At 39.7% G+C, this 16262-nt stretch overlaps 2 long non-coding RNA genes and 2 pseudogenes across 2 annotated transcripts; 3 read left to right on the top strand and 1 right to left on the bottom strand.

Moving 5' to 3' along the window:
* Positions 1-309: 309 nt before the first annotated feature.
* Positions 310-2593, top strand: LOC122031986. The gene is made up of 3 exons (XR_006125910.1): positions 310-730; positions 2122-2188; positions 2286-2593. It is a non-coding gene; the product is annotated as an uncharacterized LOC122031986 (long non-coding RNA).
* Positions 1537-1620, top strand: LOC122033220 (annotated as a pseudogene).
* A 480-nt stretch (positions 2594-3073) lies between the features above and the next one.
* LOC122031214 lies at positions 3074-5577 on the bottom strand (annotated as a pseudogene).
* Positions 5578-11184: 5607 nt separating this feature from the next.
* LOC122030984 lies at positions 11185-11754 on the top strand. Its single transcript, XR_006125692.1, has 3 exons — positions 11185-11232; positions 11316-11536; positions 11688-11754. It is a non-coding gene; the product is annotated as an uncharacterized LOC122030984 (long non-coding RNA).
* Positions 11755-16262: the final 4508 nt, after the last annotated feature.

Raw genomic sequence — 16262 nt, 5'->3', positions numbered from 1 at the left:
CAGTCATGAGTAAAAGGTGACATGGATGGTCCTATCTGCGAAGATTGGACATCATCTTTGCAATCACGACAAACTACTGATGAAACAGAGATTGTTGGATCTAATAGGCCAAGCAGACTTTCTGTAAGATTATATGTTCGGATTGTTAATCAAAATCTTGAATATTTAGAAGATGTGTAGATCCTTGATAATTGGGACACGGCTTCCTATATAAATAGGGGTTCGTATCTTCTGGTCCCGAAATCTCTGATCCCTCCCTGGACCACATCTATCATATAAAAGCCTCCCCCACGTGCAAATCGCGTGACCGCGCCAACTCAAAAAACAAAAACCCTAGCCTCGTTTGTTTCCTTCTCCAGCACTGCTTCCGCAGCCGTCTCCCTCATCGCTTGCGCCACCTCCGCAAAAGGCCCGACCCTCTCGACGACCAGTGCCGCCCTCCTCCAGCGCCGCCTCCGCACAAAAGCCCTAGTCTCTCGACATCCAGCGCCGCCTCCCTCCCGCTGATTCCCTCGTTGCCTGCGGCCTACCTCCAGCATCGCCGACATCCAGCGCCTCCCTTGTCCCCTTGCCGCCTCCCTCCAACATCGCCGATCCAGCGGCCTCCATCTAGCGTCGGGGACCTCCAACAACCTCCCATCCTCCACCTCCAGCGATCTTCTGACGACCTCGAATTCCCTCGCTCCCGCGACCTAGAAGGATTACAGCTGCCTCCATCCTTCCCAGAAAGGTAATCGTTTACATATTTTTTTGGTTGAACTATATAGAAAATGTGCCTTTTGAGCTCTGGTCTCTGAAGATCATTACGGTGTAACTTAGAAAGAAGAGAATATGTAGTACAAAAGCCAGTTTCCAATTAGTATAGACTGTATTATAGCGTAGAAAAGTGTCGATGCTAATATGTTTCTGTCTTTTGGTTGTGATGTTACAAATTCATTCTCAAGTACCTTCGTCTAAATATTATGTGAATTACTTTGAAGTCTATAAAGTTTATGCTAGTTTCTGAATTAGATATGTAACAACCTCATCTTTGTGTAAGATATGTCTGTTCTGCAATTGCAATGATCTCTTGGAAGATTGGTTGATAAGTTATTTTTGTTATATCTACTTGTAAACCTATATTAGTGAATCATCATCATCATCCTGTTTTAACTTTTTGTGATTGGCTGTTCATAAGTTTGGACAAATTTTTATGATACTCATCCAGGCTTTACACAACCTTCAATCTTTTCATCTGGCCCTGGACCGACATTGGCAGTTTAGATCCATATCAGCCAAAAGGATCCTAGTGATTAATGTTGCATAACACTTTTTGTGTGTGTAAATGTCCAGCATTCCTAGTCTAATCCTATTTTTTGTGAATCTTTCAGAAGTGCTTTGAACTCTAAATCTTAGATGAATCTACAACCTGAAAAATTGTGGATTTAAATTTAAGGCAAGGCTAAAACCTTGTTTTTTATTCACTTTATTTTTAAGTTTTAATTGAAAAAGAAAAATCAACGTTCTCAATTCGTAAATATTAGAAAACACTGAGCTGCCTGGCAAGAGTGATGAATCAATTAGATGTGCTAAGGAATTAGCTTAACTTTTCAGGCATAATAGGATTCTGACCTGCCAATTGGCTATAATTTTATGGATACTGATTACCTGAATTTATAGGTAAGTGGTATTATTTTCTTTGGCCTTTTCATCCCATCATCGTGTGTATTACTTTTTAAGTCTATCGACTTCTTCCCCCCTTCAAAACTTACTACACAAGGATCTCAAATGCATGCGCTTTAAAAAAAGTTGTATAAGTTTATCTGTTTGCATGTTGAATCCATGGCTTCTTCTCGTTCTCAAATGTTTTGCTATTTCGGTGCTTTACCTTGATTGACCTTTGAGTTAATGCCTCATGTACCTTTGTTGCAAGTGTTACAATATTGAATTGCTTCTTCAGGATTTGCTGGTTTATCATTAATTTCTTAGTTTACTAATCACAAATTTGCATGCGACTCCAAGGAGATGCCTTTTTGGCTGTTGAGATGTTTAGCAATTGGATGCATGATTTAGCTTCCATCATAGACATAGTGATGATTATCTTCGCTGTATTGTTCATAACCATGTATTTATCTTTTCTAGGTGCTATGCACGGTTGCATCCGAGGGCTGTAAACTGCCGGAAGAAAAAATGTGGCCACTGCAATCAGGTATATTTGCCTCCCAAATGATCACAATTATCGTCTTTTATAGCTTTCTATGTCGATGCATTGTCTTCTGGTGAATTTCATTCGTTGATCTCTGCAGCTGAGGCCTAAGAAGAAGATCAAGTAAATTCTGCGATTCAAATTTCTTTTCCAGGCTGAATTGCCATATCAAAAAATTCTACACTTTCGCGTTGATTAAAAACTTACTGCACTTCTGCTGTTGTAATCTTGTCGAACGGTTAACTAAGTTGGTGCTCGTTTGGCTTACTATTTGTTGGCATTATGTTTTGAAACATATTTGACTAAGTTAAAATGGTGGACTAGGAGTTTTATTTTGGAGGATTAATGAGACAATCTAGCATTTTTAGATTCACATAAATATTACCCACAGCATATATTTCGTGTTTTCAACAATCCATCTTATTAGATTGTACAAAACATTGCGTCGGTTCGATTTTTATGCAAAAATATTGTCTATGTGCTTCCTGGATTTATTGAATCGGCCACCGTAAAGGAAGGTAGAAATAAGAAAATGATTGCTTTGGTTTTAAATTTCTAAATAACTCTTAAGGTTTCCATGCAAGCAATTAAAACAAGTCATTTTACTGATTAAGATTAAATGCAAACATCCAATTAACTTGACTATTTACTTTAGCCTGATAATTGTTTCTTTTCTATTTGAAATTTTGAATCTACTATGGAACATAGCTACAATAAAATGTCTGGTGGAGAATGGACAAACATCAACGATGAATGAACCCATTCTTCAAAAATCTATTAGCATATCCTGCGAGCTTAAAGCAAAGTGATACGTGAACCTCCACGCGAGGCATTCTGCTTGAACTCTAAAAACTTAAAAGAAATTCATTAAATCAACTAAAAACCAGATCATTCGGTGCCATCAAGAGTTAACAACACCTTATACAAATCTAGATGTCGATCTCTAAAAACTCCCCAACCGTGTCTTTGAGTTTTAATATAATCTAGGTCAAACTCTGCAACCAGAACTTCCTCATCCTTGTCATTAAGCAAGTGCCACTATTTTTCCAGTAGGTCCTGAACATTTATATGCGCATGATAAATATAATGCCACAAGAAAGAAAAGGCCACAAGATCAAACATGGGTCTCTGATAGGCTTTGTATACCTGCAATGAATGAATTTCCATAGAACGTGATTGTGCTGTCACCATGCTCGGTTCTGATGGTCTCTTTCCCAATATGATTTAGAAGCTACAACTGGAACCTGAATCGTCAAACATAACCTGACTATAATGATAGAAAGCGGGAGAAGGTTTGTGTGATATAGAATTTAGATTGTGAGATGGTCTGGTTCTGCAAAACTGTCTACCAAATTAGCACCAGCATGCCCTTGCATTACGCGCTTCCAGTGTTCGCGAGAATCAAGCTCTTGATCTTGAGGTTCGGATCCAATGGCAGTAGGATAGAGTAATATCTCTGCCCCTTGAAGGACCATAGCTCTAGCAGCTTCAGGGAACCACTGATCCCAACAAATTGCTACAATGAAAGTCCACCAAGTTCCTCAAACCAAAAATTCTTCATATTTATCTAAAACTACAATCTTGGCTCCTTAACAGCCTCACAGTGTAAACGGTGTTAAGGCGCAATTAGCAATTTACTTACCGACACCAATCTTCCCAAATCTGGTTGTGAAGACCTAATATACAATTAAAACAAATAACTATTCAGAATTAGACAAACTGTATAGAATCCAAAAGTAGACCAAACACATTCTGGAAATGGAAAAGGAAAAGTGGGGATAGAATTGCATTAAATTGAGCTATAGATGGTGGCAGAAGACCATGATGCAAAAAACCCTAAACTCTAAAGCGAAAAAAAAGTGATAAAGATCTTGACCCTCAAGTTCTGCAATGAATTCTTGGATGAAATGATCATGAGGATTAAGATTTAAAAGAAAACTACTTGAGAATGAATTTGTAACATCACAACCAAAAGATAGAAATATATTAGCATCGACACTTTTCTACGTTATAATACAGTCTATACTAATTGGAAATTGGCTTTTGCACTACATATTCTCTTCTTTCTAAGTTACACCGTAATGATCTTCAGAGACCAGAGCTCAAGGCACATTTTCTATATAGTTCAACCAAAAAAATATGTAAACGATTACCTTTCTGAGAAGGATGGAGGCAGCTGGAATCCTTCTAGGTCGCGGGAGCGAGGGAATTCGAGGTCGCCAGAAGATCGCTGGAGGTGGAGGACGGGAGGTTGCTGGAGGTCCCTGACGCTAGATGGAGGCCGCTGGATCGGCGATGCTGGAGGGAGGCTGCAAGGGGACAAGGGAGGCGCTGGAGGTCGACGATGCTGGAGGTAGGCCGCAGGCGACGAGGGAATCAGCAGGAGGGAGGCGGCGCTGGATGTCGAGAGACTAGGGCTTTTGTACGGAGGCGGCGCTGGAGGGGGGCGGCACTGGTCGTCGAGAGTGCCGGGCCTTTTTGCGGAGGTGGCGCAGGCGATGAGGGAGACGGCTGCGGAAGCAGTGCTGGAGAAGGAAACAAACGAGGCTAGGGTTTTTATTTTTTGAGTTGGCGCGGTCACATGATTTGCACGTGGGGGAGGCTTTTATATGGTAGATGTGGTCCAGGGAGGGACCAGGGATTTCGGGACCAGAAGATCCGAACCCTATAAATAGAGCATTTGAGATTCACTAGGAAGAGTCAATTACACGACACTAAAGCATGCAATGAGAAATATATTTTGAGAAATCTTCGGTGAAGAAGGACCTACTAGTGCAAATGACTTGACGGAGCCTAAGAAGCGGATTCTACCTTAAAAGATTCAGAAACTACTTGTACAAAAATTGAGTAATTAGAAGTGTTAGTGTTACTACTGTGTGAAGTAACATAAACAAGATTTACTATTACGTTATTGCTGCGTACGTTAACATAGACCATGTATTCCACTATCGTTACTGTATCCAAGAGTTCAAAGGAAGACGTGACCGGAGAAGAAGACGTGTACGCGCGAATCAATTGTGAAGAGCATTCAGATAGAAGAAGATGATTGACGATCGACAATCGCGACAACCGTATTCCTCGCAGCAGAAGAAGTGAGCGTCGTAGTTGCGACAGAAAAGAGAAGAAGAAGTTTAATTAATTAAACTAATTGATTAAAATAGATCTTAATCGATTCAAAAATCTATGTAATTGACTAAATTAACGAAACATAATAAATCTGTGTAATCGATTCAAGTCAAAGATATTTTTTTAAAAAAATAGCTGACTCGTTTTCTCTCAGTCACCAGAACTGACGCAAGCGTCGATGAGAGGCTGGCGACCAGTGTTTGTGGCCGGTGAGCGCTCACTATTGGATTGAAAGGCCGGTGTTCACATGCCAACTCATTCGTCATGATGGAGAAGACAATGCTACTATAGTTTTATCATGATTTTAATCAATTAAATTAATCAATTGAAAAAATTAAATTTTTAATTGATTAAATCAATCGATTGAAATTTAATTGATTAAATCAATCAATTAAATTTTTAATCGATTAAATCGTTTCAAATAAAATGAAATTAGAATCCTGAACAATAAACCATGCATAAACAGTTTCCAACTTGTTTATTTGTTTAAATAAACCATTGACATTGATAAATCTATTGGTTCACTATCTAATTAATTGAGATTGATTAATTAAGGTTCAGTTAATTGAAAATTGAATCGGACTAACTTGGTCCAATCAAATATAGGTATGGTTTAAACGATTGGTTGGTTTAACTAGACCAGTTTGATTTAATAATATCAAGGTATGGTTCAGACCATTGGTTGGCTTATCCGGATCAACTTGTTATTGAATTAATTAGGCTGATTTGATTACATGAGTTGGGTTGATCAAATCAGACCGAATTTGTTCTAATATGTCAGGTTTGATCATATGAGTCAAATTACCTAATGAGTCGAGATTTGATGAAATAAGTAAATATAGATCAGAACAAACATAGATAAAACATCCTTTTCTAATTAGATTAGTTCTGATTGAAAAAAAGACCGAACACAGGAGCTGGTCAACAGATCCAATGTGTAAGTCAACTAGAAACCCTCTAAATAAATAAAATTTATTTTTCTTATATATTCTGTATACATTTGTTCTATGCATATGTGAGAATTGAATTTGATCGATTTTGTTACTGGGTTGTCGGTTTTATACTGACATCATTATTTTTAATTCGAGATACCATGAACAAGATACACAATGACTAGTCGCTGTGGACAACAAAATGAGCTTTGGGAGGAGATCAAGGGGCTAGAATATGACCCGTATCACGGAGTCTGATCGATCGGATATTTTGGAAACTTGAGCAGAAGGGTATCTAGTCCTCGACCAACACAGAGGATGGGCTCTGCTCGAGTCACTTTCGGAATATCTTCTTGATATAGCATACTAGTTACTAGATTGCTCTAAAAGGCGCATCTCATATTTAGAAATGTGCAGGGATCTACTTCATTTGGCATGGAATCCTATTGAATCAAAAGAGGATCTAGATCCTGAAGAAATGGACCTCGAAGAATTTGAGGAGGATCCAGAAATGGATCTCACAGAGGATCTAGAGATCAAGCGTGAAGAATTTGAGGAGGAACCAGAAATAGACCTCGAAGAATCTGAGGAGGAAAATCATGAAGAATTAGAAGAAGATCTGGAAGAGTATGTAGAAGATCTAGAAATGGATCTAAATATGAATCTAAATGATGATTTTGAGTCTGATCTTGCCATGGTTGAGTCTGGCATGAACGAGATAGAATTGGCCACTGCATTAGCATATTTTCTAGTGGGAGTTGTGCTAGATTATCTATGTTATTAGTTTTCTATATGAACTTATTTTGTTTTTCAGAAAATAATGTTGTGGAAAATATTATTTTGCACAAACAGTGCTATATTCTATGAAAAATAAAATAGTTATGTGTTAACTAACTTTCTTATGATTAGTTCATATTATATGATTAGTTCATATTCAATGATTTAATCATGTGAAAAAAATTAGTTCATTTTATTTATGATTAATTAATATTTTATGATTAGTTTATAAATATATGATTAGTTCATATGAAAATAATTAGTTCATTTAATGATTAGTTTATAAATATATGATTAATTCATATGAAAATAATTAGTTCATTTAATGATTAGTTCATTAGATGAGATGTATGTAATATAATTTATCAATGTTAATTGGATTGGTATAAATGATGAGTAAAAACATAGTTATCACTTGGTTTTGTAAATCAATTTTAATTTACACTAAGTCAATAATTAATTATATGTATATGACTTATACAGAAATAATAAATAATGTATGTATTTATTGTAGATTATGACAACTAAGAATATTATTGCTGAACTCAATAAGGGAGAGATTATATGGGAATAACTACAAAATCTGGCACCTCAATATAAAATACGTTCTTAAGGAACAAGAAATTCTAAAGGTTGTAAATCATTTCATGAAAGAATCGGTTGATGGTTTTACAACACAGCACAGATGTGACCTTGATACCTATAAGGCATGGAAAAGGAAGGACTCCACTACTAAGGGAATATTAATTAGTTCAATGGTGGATGCCTAGTATTCGAGTATGAGCCATTACCATCAGCTTATGTTATCCGGGTGGCCATTAGAGAGAAGTACAGTAGAGTAAGTCTTAGTAATTTTTGTCAGCTAACAGTTAAGTTTGATAGATATAAAAAGTGCTCGAATGTTACCATGACCCAACATCTGTGGAAAATGGGTAATATGATATGAGAGCTTAAGACTGTTGGTCACAACGAACTTTTATAAAAAGTGCTTGAACTTTTATCCGCGTCGCAACGAAACACACCACGTTGTGTTTCGGATAATTTTCTGCTCTGGGCGCCCCGAATAGGTCTAGGCATCCCAAACCTGCTCGGGGCGCCCCAGACCGAAAAATTAGCTCTTGTTGATTTTTTGATCTCGGTCTTTTGCTCCGTTTCTGCTAGCCTTGATCTAAGTCTTCCGCTCTGGCTCCACTCGCTTGGGTGATCTCGACCATCTGGAATATGGCTCACCCCTACCCAACTTCCTCCTTCTCGAACAATCTTCCACTTTGGTTTCTCGTCTCTCAGAAATGTCGTGCGCCTCCTTCTCATCTGTCCACAAACTCTTTCGCAGCACCTCGCCTCTAAGACACACCGAGCCCATCGATTCTCTTCCATGTCGTCCTTCTCGCTAGTTGTATCTTTCGTTCGACTTCCTGTGCTCCTATGTTCCCGTACACTTAGATACTCGGGTTAAATACCAACAAGACCTGACGTAACTTTATTGATCACATCAAATCTACTTTGGAGTTCTTACACTTTGATCTTTTGATAGTATATTATTCTTGCATTATTTTCTTATACCCACTAAGTATTTTGTACTCACTACCTATTATTTTTCTTTGATCATCCATATTACCAGATAGAGGCTCCTACTCCACAGTTGTCCGTAAGGTGTACGATCCCTATCCGTCGATGGATTAGCCCCCGACAAACTCCAGCTATCTCAAGTCGCTCCTTGTGGGTGGAGAAACCTCACCACAACACTCACAAGCACCTAAGAACTAGTAGACTACTAATTAGGGTTTACCACCACTAATTTCGTCAATCTCAACCAAGCTCCAAAGGCTTGGTTATATTGGCCATGGGTTGAAAAACCCCGCCAACCAGTCGACTGCCAAAACTATCAGTCGACTGCCCGCTTGTGTAAATTTGATCGATTCATCCCAACGGCTTGATACCAGTCGACTGCTCCATATTAGCTGAGAGAACAGAAGCATTCTGTTCACTCCCAGTCGACTGCCCAATCAACTACACTAGTCGACTAATGAAACCACCAGTCGACTGGTACTTGAGCCTCCCTTATGACTCATTTAACGTTTCTTTGCAGCCTTGACCTCTTGCCTTCAAGCATACTTCCTTTGGCTCTCGTCCCTCGGATGCATTCAAGCCCGCGGCTCATCCCCAATGCCATCCTTCGCGTATGCCTCGAAGTCACTTCCCTTGGCCCTTGTCCTCACTGCCTTGTCCACGGTCCCTCGGATGCTCCATCCTTCTCCAGACCTGAAGCCATCAACCTAAGTCATATGTGTATCCTGCAAACCTGCACAACTCAAATACACATATCAAATATAAGGGTGAAACTAACTTAAACCCTTTGCCCAAATGTCAAAACACATGGTTGCACAGACCATTGGGATTGCTCCAACAATCTTCCCCTTTTTGATGTTTGGTAATACGTTTAAGTTAGGGAAAACAAATAGCAAATAAACATGCTAAAACAATGGACTTACGATGCCAAGGCTACACACTTGGACTTACACCGCCGAATAGACTTATGTTACCAAGGCTACACACTTGGACTTACACCACCAAATGGACTTACGTTGCCAAGGCTACACACTTGGACTTACACCGCCGAATGGACATACGTTGCCAAGGCTACACATTTGGACTTACACCGCCGAATGGACTCACCATGCATTGGAACCTATCCCAAGGCTCCCCATTGAACTAGGATTTTATCACAAGGCTTTTTAAGAAGCTACAACAAGGCTCCCCCTACACCTATGCTCCCCATTGAGCAAGGATTGTTACCACAGGGCTTTTTAAGAACCTACAAGGCTCCCCTACGCAAAGACACTAAGGTTTTCCTAACTAAACCTTACTTCTCCTCCTTTGCCTAACATCCAAAAAGCTCTCCAACAATATCCCAATTGTTGAAAACTTATCATTCAACTGACCCTAAACTCGTGTATTTATCCCCCTTGGATCTCATATACCTATTCGAGCTGACTCGGTCAGAATCCAATGCTGAAAATAATTTCAGGCTGGTATCAGTCGACTGCCCTTATCGAAACAACACACAGAACCATTCTATGTTCGATATTCACTGTTACCATTCGACTGGTAACTGTACTAGTTGACTGGCACATTGTTTACAGCCTATCCTACATTTCTGACTCAATTTCAGAAATGCATAGAAAATTCCACAGACGTCCAAAAATCTCTAAATTTTGTGGAGAGGTATGTTTTAACCATGTCTACTTGGGAAAAATATATTCAAAAATGTATCTATGACCAATCCCAAGATTGATACAACACCCAAAACTAGCTAAATGGTTCAATTGAACCTTGACCTAAAGTCCTACGTTGATTTTTGCACATTATTTCACACGTTGATTTTTAAAGATGTATTGCCGATTATACCTACGTTGATTTTTGCACACGTGTTCGGTATGTATTGTTGGAGGTATCATACTGAATATACCTGAGTTGTGTGTGTGTTTGATGTATAATAATTGAAGAATTATGTTGATCATACCTATGTTGTGTGTGCACGTGTGTCAGGTCTATGATTGGTAGCATCATGATGATTCTACCTATGTTGAATGTAGTGTAAAATACCGGAAAATGGCGAATAATAATAAGGAAATTTTCTGGAATTTTTAGAAATTTTTCGGGAATTTTTCGGAGCTCGTACGGACGAGTTCACGAGGATAAAAGCGGGACCCGGAAAAGCCTGTTTAGGCTACCCGATTTAAGCGAGGAAAAGATTTTATTTATATGCCTTATTCCTTTTTATTTCCTTTGTTTTTGTTTTTCGTTTTGTTGTCGCCGAAACCGAGCCAAAGCCGCACCCCTTCCTTCTTCTCCCCGACGCCGACGCGCGCTTCACCTTCTTTGCCCTAACCGGCGCCGACGCCGGCGGTTTCTTCCTCTCCACAACCGAGTGATCTTGTGCCCTAGAGAGCAGCAGCAAGTCACCACCGCCGCACCTCCCCGTTGCACACTGCGAGCCGATCTTTGCCCTCTACCTTGCGGACTCGTGCCCTAGATCGCCGGGAGCCAGGAGCGTGCGTCGATGATAGAGGTCTCCGATCAAGAAGGGGAATCCTAGCTCTAGTCTTGACCCTTTCTCCTCATCGTCGGCTTGGATTTACCGTGCCATGCCCTAGCTCCAAGCTTCGGCTCCTCTTTAGGGCAAGGGTGTTTCGGTAAGGTAACAACAAGGTGAGTTAGGTTGTGTTGTTTGATCTATGATCTCTATTGCTATCTTTACTGGATTCGATTGATTCCAACCTTGATCTGGACAGTGGAGAAGAATTTCAGGAGGTGAAGTTCTGTTCTATTCTGTGGTGTATATTTCTTGATCACCTGAGATGTTATCTTCATCTGATCAGTGGGAAGGATTTTAGCAGTGAGGCTCTATTACTGTGATGCTGGAATTGTGATTATTGAGGTGTTATCCAGCAACTTTCCCTAACCGGTAGCAACATCTTTGATTGTGATCTATTGGTGATCACCTTGGATTTGGGTAAGTTTTTAAAGGTTAATTATTACTTTGTTTAAATGATACAAATTAGGTATATGTGTAGATTGATTAGGATTTTGCCCTAATTTAGTCTTAAAGATTTTATTTAGCTATTATATGGATTTAGCTAAATAAAATATATATGTATTGTTAGTGGACACAGGACGTTGACGAGAGACGAGCATCTTGACGTTGGATTTGACTGGATTGGATCTACAGTTAAAGGCGGGTACCTCTTGACTTATCTTTTATGATAATGTCTTTGGATATGCATAGTATTTTATAACTACATGCAATGAACATGTTTGCCTTTGGTATGTCACTGTTTGATATCCATAGCATGTTAGGTTTGTCGCCTGTGATGTATCCGTGCTTATATCTCGTGATTTGTTGCCATGGTTATCTTGTTACCATGAGTATCTTAGTTTCTAGAGTGACATACCATGCTTACTGAGGTTAGGACTAGGATTTGGATTGTTGTTTCTGGCCTGTGTATCTAGATTATCTGATACTTAGGTTTTGTGCCATATCAGATTTGTGTACCTCTATTTGTATATCATATATGATTCGGGTGTTTAGACCCTGATTCTTTGATCTGTGTATATTGTTGGTACATATGCTATGGAAGAGGGATATGATTTGGGTCTAGGTTGTTATACCTTAGAGGACTTGTATACCCTAGATCCGTGGATTTGACTTACTGATACTGTGGTACCCATATTATGTATATATGGATTTTTCTATGCTGATCAGGATATTCCATACTTATCATGTTCAGGACATAGGGTTATTGATATTCTATCTGACCTGTGTACTCTAGATCTTGGTATGTGACCATCGCTTTTACAGTACCCATTTTGTATGTATGGATATGGTTATGTTGATCAGTTTTTGCCATGTTTAGTGTCATGCATCATGATTGCATGCTGTGCGATAGTCGACTCCATTGTTGTTGAGCACATCGCCAGTTACATGGATCTGCACACACCACCACTCATGGGTTAGTGGTCGATTCAGGCAGTGTGTGTTGCAGCAGGGACTTTGTTTGGCTACGTTGGTCCGCTCATGGGTAGTGTGACACAACGTGTTAGCCGGCAGGGATTCCTCCCCGTCATCGTGTACCGGGAGTTGAGAGCATTGAGCTCCCCCATTTATGATTTGGGGTCACAGGACAGGAGTACTCCGACAGCATCCCGTCCACTCGGTCACTCATCAGGAGTAGTGACGACAGAGTGCACGGTTGTCACAGCCCTACCCACTCGGTCTCGCCATTTGTGTGTGAGATGACTGACTGGCGTCAGGGGTGACCAGGACGCATCATTGACATCATATGCATTGATGCATTTATTTCTTGTGATTGTGTTTGCTGCATTTATTTGCTGCATTTGGTTGGATGCATATGTTTGACATGCATACAGGATTTAGGGCACTTTCGGTTTGACGACCCTTTTGTTTGGATAGGAGTTCTTGGTGAGTACAGCTTCCTTAGTTACCTTTCAGTTTTGCATCTTTCCTAGATATATGATTAGGAAGCTGTATTCCATGTTTATGGCTGTTAGATATATCTTACTAGGCATGTCTATTGGTATTCGCTGAGTTGTTGAACTCACCCCCGTGGACTCTATATTTTTCAGGTACCAGGTTATTTATGGTGTCGCTTGGAGCATCCTGTCTGCTGGTCCCCACGTCTCATCAGAAGACTTATCGGTTTCACGTATGTTTTGCTTGTTTTATGTTTCAGTTTGTTTAGCTCTGTATTCTGGTTTTATTTTTGGAGAGTTGATGTTGTTATGTGGTGTTTTGTATTTGTTATTGGTTGTGTAAGCCTAGCCGGCTAGCAGTTTTGTGTTTTGGTTTTGGTACAGCCTAGTGGGCTGCTTTATATTTAACTGCGTGGTTGTGTCAGCCAGAGGCTGAATTTGATATTAACTGCGTGGTGTTTGTTTTCTTTTATTGTTATTATTCCAGCCGCATGTGGCTGAGGTATATAGTGCTTGTAGAAAAGTTTCAGATTGTCCGCCGTACAGGGGAGATGTTGCCGAAATTTCTTTGGACAGAGACTCCTCTGGGCGTGACAATTTAGTGGTATCAGAGCAGGTATACGATACTTGCTATGTGTTCTGGACTTTCGAGATTTATCTGATATCAATTTATTTGGTATCAGAGATCGACTTACGTGTCTTATTTTTTCCGGTGTTTCGGATTTTGTGTTTTGGTTTTCTCGATGTGACTTTTCGGGACCTGGCAGCAGCAGGACATCTCCAAGCTATGGAAGGTATGTTGGTATACTGTTATCCTATTATTTAGTTAGTGTATGCATTGTTGACTGTGATAGTTATGACACTTTGTATCTGGTATCTGTCTGATGTTGTAGCCATATTATATGTGATGGGATAGTCACTGATCTTGATCGACCTTAATAGAGATTAAGGAATATAATCTCTGTTGATTTTTCATATTTTACCATTAGTAGTATTAGCTTTAGTTAATACTAATTGGTTAGGAGATGGAGGCACATACCAGCCTCTGTTGTTATTAGTGTGTAGGAGATAGTACCTTCATATTCATGTTGACTAGTCAGTAGAATACCGATATACTTTAGTTAGTTTTCGTCGGTAGATGATTATTGTACTCTGGTTAGATCGGTCAATAGAAAACTGACTTACGCTTGTCGACTTGGGTAGTCGTAGATTGATATACCTTAGTAGCTTATGGAGGATTAAGGTATTCTTGATTAGTTAATAGATGACCGATTTAGCTTTATTGGTCCGATCTGAATCTTTGGGTAGTTTGTGCTTAGTTTGGTATCTAAAGTACATTTGAGTACATGTTTTGTACTGATGTGGAAAAGACAGAGTTGATCGTATATCATTGTCGATTTTGGTCAGTCTATGGAGGATCGATGTATCATATTCTATGGATACTTTAATTTTAGACTGTATGTACCTGATTGGATAACTTAGAAGGTGGCATATGATTTGTGTGATAGATTGGATTAAATATGTTGATTATGCATATATATGAAGTGTACATATGGTTGTTATGAGTTGAAGGAGTTCTATGATGGATAGTTCATTTGTGGATAGTGTGGGTATTCCCATCTAGATATGGTTATTGTAGGTTCCTTGTGGATTATAGCTATTTAGTTAGCTGTACGTGTCTGATTGACATATTGGAGGTATCTTGTTGATTATGTGCGATTTGTAAATGCACCTGGGTTTTAGTATGCCTTATTGGAAGTATATATTGATTATACTCTTGGCATATGTGTATATTTGTCATGTGAGTGTTGTTTGGGGGTATTGTTGATTTTACCTACGATGATATATGCACACGGGTTCGGTATGTATTGTTGGAGATATCACGGTGATTTACACCTATATTGTGAGTATGTTGGGTGTGGACTAATTAGAGGATTATGTTGATCATACCTATGTTGTGTGTGCACGTGTGTCAGATGTATGGTTGGTAGCATCATGATAATTCTACCTATGTTAAATGTAGAATATTAAATGTCTACATTATGATATTGGTCGTTATACCCTGTCAACTAATTCTCCCATTAGTGGGTGACCGACCCACTAGGAGGATGATAGAGTTGACTATGGATTTGATTTGCTTATTGGGTGGTTATACCCTAGGCTACCCACATTGATCTGTGGTAGAGAGATCTTGTGCAGTCTCTAGCTAGATAGTTAGGTGCTTGGGCACTTATGTATTGTTGTGGTAGAGCGTAGCTCCCACATGTTATGGATCGTTTGTGGTAGAGCGTAGCTCCCACATATTCTGGATTGTTTGTGGTGGAGCGTTGCTCCCACATATTACGGATTGTTTGTAGCGGAGCATTGCTCCCATATTTATTGTGGATATATATTCTGGATTATTTGTGGTGGAGCGTTGCTCCCACATATGGAGGATTTCTTGTGGTAGAGCGTTGCTCCCACATGTATGATATTTCGTGTGATAGAGCATTGCTCTCACACTGGAGGTTCTATTCTTTGATGATTATATATCGTTGGTGATTAGATCTATTTATTGTTGAGGATCTCATGGTTAGGAATGTCTGTGATACGGACATTTTGTGTCTTGGTTTTACCATTAGTGCTTGTGGTGCCCTAGATGTTATCATAGACTCGATGATATGGGTATTCCTAGGATGTTTAGATTGGTTTCCATTGTCTTTGTTGACGATGTGGTGATCTATGTCGGATCCGAGGTGAGTCACGTGCACCACCTTTGCATAGATCTAGAGATGATTCGACGAGAATATCTATATGTGATTATCAATAGTGCTGATTTGGATTGTCTTATGAGATGATGTTTGGGACACACGATCACCAGTGGGAGTGTACCGTGGTTCCACAGGAGATAGAGGTTGTTACCGTTGGGAGCAGCTGAAATCAGTGCAGGAGATCCGCAGTCCTTGGGACTGACAGTATATTACAGACCTTTCGTTGAGGGTTTCTTTCGTATAGTTATGCTACTTACACGCCTGACCTAGAAAGGCGTGAAGTTCACTTGGACTGAGGATGACAAGACCAGCTCCTAGGAGCTGAAGTGGAGACTAGTGTCGGCTCCGATTTTGGTTTACCTTTCTGGAGAGGACAGATATGTCCTCTACACCGACGCACCTATTCAGGGTTTGAGCACTGTTCTGATGCAGCACGATAGAGTAGTCTCCTATGCTTCTCGACAGTTGTAGGAGCATGAGTAGAACTACCCAATATGT

This window comes from Zingiber officinale, chromosome 11A (assembly GCF_018446385.1).
Source record: "Zingiber officinale cultivar Zhangliang chromosome 11A, Zo_v1.1, whole genome shotgun sequence".
NCBI classification, from domain to species: Eukaryota; Viridiplantae; Streptophyta; class Magnoliopsida; order Zingiberales; family Zingiberaceae; genus Zingiber; species Zingiber officinale.
This window is presented reverse-complemented; position numbering and strand designations above follow the sequence as displayed.